Genomic DNA, 10,075 nt, shown 5'->3' on the forward strand with positions numbered 1-10,075 from the left:
GACTTTAAACTTCCATTTTTAAAAGTTAAGGCTCTAACCCTTATAGCAGCAGAGAATACCTTCCAAAAAGGAAGGACTACAATGGTGCCTTCCCAAGTCTGCAGATAAGCCAGGTTAGTATGTTTATTGCTGTTTAAAACTTCGCCATCTTACACTGGTGCAAGCTTCCACTGGAGACGTGCGGAACATGCTTAGCCACACCAGCGCAAAGATAGCCAGTCTAGTCAGTGCCTTGTAGAGGGAACACTTAGGCCTTGTGTGCCCTAGGAGGTTATACATCATCATTAGGGCCCTACCAAATTCACAGTCCACTCTGGTCACTTTCACGGCCAGAGGGTTTTAAAATTGGTCAATTTCACGATTTCAGATGTTTACACCTGAAATTTCATGGTTTTGTAACCCTGAGGGTCCCGCCCAAAATGGAATCATGGAGGGGATTGCAAAGTTGTTGTAGTGGGGTCCCAAGATTGCCACCTTCACTTCTGTGCTGGGTTCAGAGCTGGGCTTTGAAGGCAGCACCCTCCCAGTTAGAGGAGATTCCCAGAGGTGGAGGTGAGTAGGATCTCCCCCATGCTGCTGGGAGCACCCCAGGCAGGGGCTCCTAGCTGCTAGTCCATGCCAGGGACAGATTAAGACAGGTGCTCCTGGCCAATTTGTGGGCCCCCAGGAAAAACAGGTGCCACAGCCCTGGCAGAAGCCCCTACCAGGTCGCCCTGACCCCCAGCAGGAGCAGCAGGGGAAGAAGCCCCGAGCCGGGGTGCCATGAACCCCAGCTGCAGCCACGGGGCTGAAGCCTCGAGCCCGGGCAGCCCTGAGCCCCAGCTGGAGCGGGGGTGGGGGAGAGAGAGGGTGGAAGCCCAGAGACCACGCTGCCCTGGCTGGAGCTGCTGAGGCGGGAAGGGGGGTGGGGGAGGTGGAAAACCTGAGCCCACACTACTCCGCCTGGAGTGGCAGAGGAAGCCCCCAGCCCGGGCTGCCCCGAGCCTGGCTGAAGCTGCAGGGCTGAAGCCCAGAGCCCGGGCTGCCCCAGCTGCAGCCACTGGGAGCAAAAGCCCCAGCCCAGCAGAAGCCGCTACGGGAGGAAGACCCGAGCTTGGCGCCTGGTACTGTGGGTGGAGCCGCTGGGGTGTGGGGGAATGGAAGCCCAGAGCCCCGCTCCTGGGCTGCTGCAGTGCAGAAGTGAGGGCAGACCACTCATTTCTGTGCCGCCTCTGGAGGTGGGTTTGATCTCCCCACCAAGAGCGGCCATGCAAAGGAAGGACAACTCCTGACCCTCCCCAGTGCAGCCGGAATAGCAGCTAGGAACCCGGGGTTCCCAGCAGCAGGGGAGATCAGATTTCACAGGGAAGGGCTGATTTCATGGTCCATGACACAATTTTCACGGCCTTGAAATTGGTAGGGCCCTAATCATCGTAACTAGCACCAATGCTTTTCATTGTTGTAAACAGCAGCTTGCACCAGTGCAGCTTACCTTGGTTTGAATCTGGCACAAACCGCTCAGACATAAGACGCTTTTTAAAACAGTGTAGCTGCTAAAAAAAACCCAGTATAGACAAGACCTTTGTGGTTCCCAGTGGAGAAAAATATCAAATGCAAATCCAAGTTGCAATAGTTTTTCTTGTTAGGAACAACATGATGGCAATATTATAACAGACCTCAGTGAAGTTAGGACTTCACAGATACCAACTGGCTGGATAAATATCAATTAGATGGTTTAAAAAAAAAATATTTTATTCAAATTGGATTTGTATTTAAATATATTTTTCTTTTTAAAAATAAACATAATATAAGTTGTCATTATTTCAACTTCAATTTTAAGGCCTAAATTATTAAAATAATTTTTAAAGAAAAAATATTCAAACAGTACTATTGCTGCCAACGTTTTAAATAAAGCCAAACCACTGAACTTGAAGTCACTGGCTAAGCACCTAGCACCTACAGCCAGAGTTTGTCACAGTGCTAAACCAGCTTTTGACAAGAGTAGCCTCGTCTGCACGTACAGAGAATATTTTCATCATTTCAGTTTATTCAACTAGTTCAGTTCAATGACTAATTCATTCAGAGTTGAGAAACCAATTGAGAGTTGAAAAAGCAGGAAAAATACCCCTTTCAATCAATGGATAAAAATCATGTGAGAGGATGGTATTTACTATTTCTAAAATCTTGCACGACATGGTGACCAGACACAATCAGTTTGATTCATTAACAACAGATAGTACTTCTGTTTAATAAATCAGCATTAAATGCAAAACATGTTATGGGAAACTTACTTTTTTCCTATGTATCCAGAACTTTAAGGTATTTTAATAAAGACAACTTTAAAATGTTGTTGGTGCATTTAATTGAATTCCAATCTCCATCCAAATGCAGCTTGACAAATCACGAGTAAAAAATAATCTAGTAAAGAAATGAGTCACCATTTTCTAACAAAAAATGTTAAGAATCTGAATAAATGTAAGCTTTATAATTGCTTAAATGTGTATAAATAATATAGTTTATCATCCTGGTTAGTAAAAAGTACCAAATTTAGCATAAAGGCTATTTTAGTTGCAAATCAACATGTTTTAATGGCTATCAACCAATGTGAATCAACCTTTGATTAGAAAAGTAACTCAAAAGTACAAGTGCAACACAAGATTAAAACAAATCATTTAAATCAAAATTTTGTGGCTGATGATTTTAAATCAGTGATTTAAGTCACTGATTTAAATCAATCCACTCTGGATATCAGAGACTTGAATTTAACTTCATCTGAGAGTAAAGAGATCCTGTATGAGGCATTATCATTTTCAACCATTTGGTATTTTGCCTGCTTTGCACAAGCCCTTTTACAGAGGATGCAGAATGGAAACGAAGTATTAGTAATTTGTGAACTAGATCACAGCGTGTTTTGTACAATTATTCTAATGCCAGGCCATCAAAATAAAATTGTTCTGCTACTCCTTGGGCCAGATTTCAGTTTCATCAAAACATCTAGTACATCCAGTTTCCTTATAAAGCCCCTAGAAGGCCCAAAGGAAGCATGTTCAAGTACACAGCTGGCTTACCTTGTTTCTTTACTTGTTCCAGAAGCAGGTCCTTCATGGCTGCTTCCTCTGCAAGGTCAGATGGGACTTCACCTTCACTGTTCACAGCAGCCACGTTGGCTCCATGGCTGAGCAAGTATCTATACAGATTAGACCCATACTGATGTATCAGACTGTTACCAGAATTGAAATTCAGATATGACTGAACAGCAGAAGAGTATCTAGTTTTCTGATACAAGTGAGGTCCCAAATGAGACTGCTCTGTAAGCCTCTCAATTGAGAGTTTAGAACTCCTGCTGCTCCTCCATAGCAGCCCATGCAGACAGTTGATATACTCCCATTCCTATACAGCCAGTTAAAATGCCTCGATTTCATGTACGAACATGGTCATGCTTGCGCTTTTAAAGGAGTTTTGAAGTAACAAAGAACCAAACAAGACTGATCTTCATTATGTTCTTCCACTTCCCTTTTTATAAGTGAATCAAAAGTTCATACAAGAGCAGGCAATTCCTCCTTCAGCCTGCATGTCATTAACGAATGTGACAGACTAGCAACGTTCTCGGTTAAAGGTCTTACAGGTTAGGGATGTTGCCTGCCCAGAACTGGGCCCGAGATGGCAAACAGGGGGTTTGTCGCCCGGTGTGCTTGGCACCAATAAAGACACTGAGGGGAGAAAGCAAGCCAAGTTTATTTCAGAGCTCTGAAATGGCACTAGGAGACCAGCATGTCTCAAATCAAGTGCAACAAATACAAACAACTTTTACCTTTTATACTTCAAACTGTTTACATACATCTCTTTGTCTGGCTGTTCCCCCTTACCCCTCCCTTCCAGACAACTGTTACAATAAACTCTACATAAGCTTGTGAGAAAACTTTCTCAGTCTTTGGGACCTTGGATTAGACACCTGCAAACTAACTACCCCTCCTTTCCCTCGCTTCTTATCTCGATTATTTCTGCTAGTGTGAGTGAAACTGCAGCCATCTGTTAAAAAGCTGACATTACATTTCTGCTTCAGCCTACTTCAGAGCATGTAAGCAGTTAGCACAGAAGTAGGTGAGAGTTCCCAAGATGGCGTCACTGTGGTTCAGGTAGGCCCAGAGCAAAAGAGCTTCATCGGCACTTTTGGCCTTCCGCTCTCCCGAGTTACCTGATAGCTATACCTAGTGGACCCCAACAATCCCTCCTTTGAGAACACTCAACAAACCTTTGTCAGAGTTTTCTCATACTCTAAAGACAAAATGCGATTAAGCTCCATGCAATCAGGATTATCAATGAGAGGGTATAAGGGAACTTCTGGGGTATGGGAGGTACAAATCTTACGTATGAGCACTTTACAGCAAATGAACAAAAGAACAAGAACAAAACATATCACCACACCTGTGAGCAAGATGCGAACAATGCTTCCCCCTATATCCCTCAGTTCCCCTAAACCAGGTATCCAACCCCAAAGGGAATCCAAAATAGTGGGTTCTCTTTCCTGGGCCTTCCACTGGTTAAAGGCCCGTTCAGCTGACAAGATGTGCTTGTTAATGTCCTGTGAAAACTCTGGGACATAGGTACAACACTCTTCTCCAATAAGGGCACAGACAATTACAACAACCCAAATGCCCAGAAGATAAGAAGAATTGTTGACACTAAACAAGTCAAAAAATAACAAGACCAAATATATAGGCCAGATCGGCCTTCTGTGAGAAAATAAAACCAATGCTCAGGGTTCTCGCGGGGAGTATGCTGTGACTGTTCAGAAAGATCACAACGCACTCCCAGTGATCCTTACTGTCTTTTGAATAACAGCTTAAGTCCCAAATCGTCGTTAGCAGTCTTCTCCGCAGGCTGGACAGTCCACTGTTCAGGAACGGGTACTGCTTTCAGTCGAGAGTGATGAATCCAGTTCTTGTGTCCTTCGACCTTTGCCGCTGTATGGGTGACAAGCAGGACGGTGTGGGGTCCCTTCCCACTTCTCTTGGAGAGGCTTGTCCTTCCAGGTCCGCACGAGAACGGAGTCACCAGGCTGCAGGGAGTGGACCAAAGTATCCAGCAGAAGAGGCTGTGAATCTTTGGTGTACCTGTGAAGAGAAGAAAGAACAGCAGACAGAGAGCACGTGTACTGAGACAAGAAACCACACTCCACTTCCCATTCCCCTGCCAGAACTGGGGTACCATTCATAGGCCATGCCCTTCCAAACATAATCTCGAAGGGACTAAGCCCTATCCTACCCTTAGGGAGAGCACGAATGCGAAGTAACACAAGGGGCAAGGCATCAGGCCACTTAAGAGAGGCCTCCTGACAGACCTTTGAGAGGTGTTGCTTGAGTGTCTGATTTGTGCATTCCACTACTCCACTGGCTTGTGGTCGCCAGGGTGTGTGGAGTTTCCAGGGGATTTGCAGAGCTCTTGATATCTTTTGAACAATTTGAGATGTGAAGTGTGTTCCATTATCAGATTCCATCCACTGAGGAAGGCCGAAGCGAGGAATGATCTCCTTGACAAACTTAAGAGCCACTGTTTTGGCAGTGTTGTTGCGACATGGGAAGGCTTCAGGCCATCCGCTGAATCGATCCACTAAGACGAGAAGATACCTGTACCCTTGGGTCCTGGGAAACTCAGTAAAGTCTATTTGCCGCACCAATCCTGGGCCTGGGGTAGGTTCCAGGGTGGCTGGTGGCACTGCTACTCCTGGTCAAGGGTTATTCTTTTGGCAGATTAAACATTCAGCCTGTACCTGTGATGCTAGGGGTTTAAGTCCAGAGGTTAGAAAATATTTATTCATGAGCTGGGTAAGAGCCTCTCTGCCTGCGTGGGTGGTTTGATGCAGTTTCTGCAACACTGGTCGAATCAAGCCCTTGGGCAGGAGGATTTTTCCCTCTGTGGAATAAAGCCATCCCTCCTTTTCCTGGAGACCGAGACTGTCAGCCAGGTTTCTGTCATCATGGGAGTTCTGAGGGGCTGCAAGCTCACCCACTGATGGGATGAGGGCATGCATTTGGGCATTCTCCTCAGTTGCTGATTTCAGGGTAGCAGCTCGCTTGGCTTCCCTGTCTGCTCTGGCATTGCCCTTGGTTACATCTTGATCTTCCCTTTGATGGGCTTTGCAATGCACCACTGCTACTGCTGAGGGGAGTTGTACTGCTTCTAAAAGCCGGAGAATGTAAGACCTATGCTTGACCGGAGAGCCTTGGGCTGTTAGCATTCCCCTTTGCTTCCACAAACCAGTGTGAGCATGCAATACCCCAAAAGCATACTTTGAGTCAGTAAAGGGCTGTTAGCATTCCCCTTTGTCTTTTGCCAGCTCGAGTGCACGAGTCAGGGCCACTAGTTCAGCAAGCTGGGCAGATGTCCCAGCAGGTAAACTCTCAGCTTCCATGGTATCATGAAGAGACACAACAGCATAACCCGCCCTCCTTTGCCCATCCACAACAGTACTACTGCCATCCGTATACCATTCCAAGTCAGCATTTGGAGTGGCTGATCTTTTAGATTTCCAGACAGTTATGTTCCTGCTTTTCTGTCTCTGGTAGCAGGGTAGCTGGATTAAGGGAGGGACAGATCTGCAGGGTGACTTCAGGATTCTCTAACAGCTGTGCCTGGTACCGAGCAACCCGAGCCTGTGTGAGCCAAAGACCACCCTTAGTGTCCAGCAAGGCTCGGACCATATGGGGAACATACACTTGCACAGTTCCTCCCAGTGTCAGTTTTTCAGCTTCCCCAAGCACTAGAGCAGTAGCTGCGACCGCCCTCAAACAGGCTGGCCGTCCCTTTGAAACTTGATCCAGTTGTTTAGAAAAGTATGCCACAGGACGTTTCCAGGCACCTAATAGCTGGGTAAGCATTCCCAAAGCTACCCCTTTTCGTTCATGCACATACAGTTGGAACGGCTTAGATATATCGGGCAAACCCAGGGCTGGAGCTTCCATTAGCTTCCTTTTCAAGATTTTAAATGCCCTGTCCGCTTCTGGGGACAGTGAAAGGGGTCATGTTCCGCTCCCTTAACACATTCATACAGAGGTTTAGCCCACAGTCCAAACTCTGGAATCCATATTTTGCAAAAACCTGCCATGCCCAGGAATGCCCTAAGCCGTTTACGGTTGCTGGGGATGGGAACTTGGCAGATAGCCTCCTTCCTTTCATTTGAGAGCTGTCTCTCTCCCTGCCTGATGTGAAATCCCAGATATTGAACCTCTGAAAGAGCAATTTGGGCTTTGCTTTGAGATACCCTGTATCCTCGCAGTCCAATAAAGTTTAGGAGACTCACAGTAGCTCTGAGACAAGGGATTAGACCACAGCAGCAATTAACAATTGCAGCAGGAGGGCTCTGTCTGAATTATCTCACTCCTCCAAGTCTCTGGCCAAAGCCTGGCCGAACAGAGTGGGGGAATTTTTAAATCCTTGAGCCAATACTGTCCAGCAAAGCTGCTTTTTAACCCTTCGTTTGTCTTCCCATTCGAAGGAGAATATCTCCTGAGACTGGGTGTCAACTGGAATCGTGAAGAAAGCATCTTTTAAATCTAGGACTGAGAAATGGGTATATTGCCCCCCTATAGAGGCCAACAGTGTATACGGATTTGGAACCAGGGGGTGCAGAGTCTTAACCCACTCATTAACTGCCCTGAGGTCCTGTACCAGCCGATACATGCCATTGGGCTTTTGTATGGGCAGAATGGGGGTGTTCCAAGCTGACTGGCATTCTCGTAGTACACCGCACTCTAGGAACCGATCTATAGTCTCTTGTAGTCCCTCTCTGGCTTCCCTTTTAATCGGCTATTGCTTGATCCGCACTGGGCTTTTTCCTGGGAGGAGCTGAATATGCACAGGGGTTTGACGGTTTGCTTTCCCTGGGACCCCTGATGCCCAGACTAGAGGAAAAACCTGCCTGACAGCTGAGTGTCAGAGACCATGCATAAGCAGTTCCTTATAGGAGTTAAGCAGCCTCAAATCCCCCTCCTCATTCGGATTCCACCAGGGGTCCCCTAGGGGGACAGCGACATCCGGCAAGGGCTTGCCTTCTCTATCCTCATCATGCCTTTTCTGTGCCTCCTCCCTGGCTTTGGCTATGACCTGATTCCACTCCACTTCAGACAACAGGGTTCTCATAAGCATATTGCAATCATCCCAGTCAGGCTTATGGCTAGCTAGACACCCTTCAAAGATAGAAATGAACTTGCTTGGATTCGTTGAAAATTCTCCTGCCTCTGCCTTAAAAGCAGCTAGATGGACTGGATTAAAAGGTACATGCGAATATACAGACACTATCTGAGCTGGCCGTTCCTGTGTTCCTGGACGGGCTACCACACTCTCAGTATTCAACGGATACAATCCCACGGGGGGGGGGGGGGGGTACTCTCTGAAGCCTGTGGGGGGTGGAGGAACCGAAGGGGACACCGATTCTGGCATTACAACAGTGGGAGGGTTCTGGGGTTTAGCAGCCGTTACTACCGAGCCTGTCGGAGTCAACTGGCACTTGAGCAAAATATCAGTCCTATCTCTTAACACCATAAACGTATACGCAGAGAGATGTTCATTCCATTTACCTGTTCTCTGACAAAACAAAAGCAATTGAAGGATCGTGTTGTAATTAAGTGATCCTTCCGGTGGCCACCTTTCTTGGCACTCTAGCTGGTACTGAGGCCAATCAACTGTACAGAACCTTTTCAATTTACTTTTAATCAACTGATCAGATCCAAACACTTTCCAGTTCACCAGAATGCATTCTAAGGGTGTACACTATACCCTGCCGGCTGTACTCTGTCCCTGCCCCATAGGGAGACTCTGGGCGTCCCCAGGTCAAAACAGGTAAAGTCCCCACTGGACTGTTCCTACCTTATCCAAGGGTCCGGTTCTGCACCGTCGCCCTATCCACGGGACCGGTTCCCCACTGTCGCCCGCAGCTGCTTCTCCACTGTCTGTATGCGTTGCACTGTTGTGCCCTCCGGGGTCGAGCAAACCACGTCTCTGCCGAGGCCCCCGATGAAGTCACCGGTGAGCGCTCTGGGCGTCGGTCGTCATCGTAATCCGTCGGCCACCAGGAGGGATCCGGGCAAGGCTAAATTTCAGCCTCGAGCCCCACGTTGGGCGCCAAAACTGTTGTCTGCCCAGAACTGGGCCCGAGATGGCAAACAGGGGGTTTGTCGCCCGGTGTGCTTGGCACTAATAAAGACACCGAGAGGAGAAAGCAAGCCAAGTTTATTTCAGAGCTCTGAAATGGCACTAGGAGACCGGCATGTCTCAAATCTAGTGCAACAAATACAAACAAATTTTACCTTTTATACTCCAAACTGTTTGCATACATCTCTTTGTCTGGCTGTTCCCCCTTACCCCTCCCTTCCAGACAACTGTTACAATAAGCTCTACATAAGCTTGTGAGAAAACTTTCTCAGTCTTTGCGACCTTGAGTTAGACGCCTGCAAACTAACTACCCCTCCTTTCCTTCGCTTCTTATCTCTATTATTTCTGCTAGTGTGAGTGAAACTGCAGCCATCTGTTAAAAAGCTGACATTACATTTCTGCTTCAGCCTACTTCAGAGCATGTAAGCAGTTAGCACAGAAGTAGGTGAGAGTTCCCAAGATGGAGTCACTGTGGTTCAGGTAGGCCCAGAGCAAAAGAGCTTCATCGGCACTTTTGGCCTTCTGTTGCGGATTGTGGGGGAGTTAGGGCCCTGCACCCCTCTTCCCGAGATTCACTGCGACTCTCAACCAGCCAGTAAAGCAGAAGGTTTATTTAAGGACAGGAACACAGTCTCAAGCAGAGCGTGTAGGTACGACCAGACCCCCTCAATTAGGTCCCTCTGGGAGGTTCAGGGAGCTTAGACCCCAGCTTGGGGTTCCCTGCGTTGCACCACCCAGCCCCAACCGAAAACTAAACTCCCAACTCCTCCCGCTGCTCCTCTCCTTTGTTCAGCCTCCCGGGCAGAAGGTGTTAATTCTCCCCACCCCCGTTCCTGGCTCAGGTTACAGCTCAGGTAGCTTCCTTCAAGGGAAGTCCCACATCCCCACTGCAACCCCCCCTGCAACATTCCCAGGTCAAATCTGCCCTGCTCCCTGCTCCGTCACA

At 47.6% G+C, this 10,075-nt stretch overlaps 1 protein-coding gene and 1 long non-coding RNA gene across 3 annotated transcripts in view; both read right to left on the bottom strand.

The window, feature by feature from the left end:
• Nucleotides 1-3,287, bottom strand: part of LOC112061337 (maestro heat-like repeat-containing protein family member 7) — a 28,236-nt gene extending 24,949 nt beyond the window's left edge. Inside the window, exons 1-2 of one of the 2 annotated variants that reach the window (XM_065592301.1) lie at nucleotides 3,048-3,287; nucleotides 2,271-2,397 (exon numbers count right to left, since the gene is read on the bottom strand). The gene's annotated coding sequence lies outside the window, so the exon portion shown is untranslated. The remainder of the gene's footprint in view (nucleotides 1-2,270; nucleotides 2,398-3,047) is intronic. The other variant, XR_010600525.1, reaches the window with a different exon arrangement.
• A 409-nt stretch (nucleotides 3,288-3,696) lies between these two features.
• LOC135983030 (uncharacterized) lies at nucleotides 3,697-9,476 on the bottom strand. The gene is made up of 3 exons (XR_010600526.1): nucleotides 9,285-9,476; nucleotides 8,845-9,171; nucleotides 3,697-5,093 (listed from the first exon to the last, which is right to left on the bottom strand). It is a non-coding gene; the product is annotated as an uncharacterized LOC135983030 (long non-coding RNA).
• Between the last annotated feature and the right edge of the window lie 599 nt (nucleotides 9,477-10,075).

This window comes from Chrysemys picta, chromosome 4 (assembly GCF_011386835.1).
Source record: "Chrysemys picta bellii isolate R12L10 chromosome 4, ASM1138683v2, whole genome shotgun sequence".
Lineage (NCBI taxonomy): Eukaryota > Metazoa > Chordata > Testudines > Emydidae > Chrysemys > Chrysemys picta.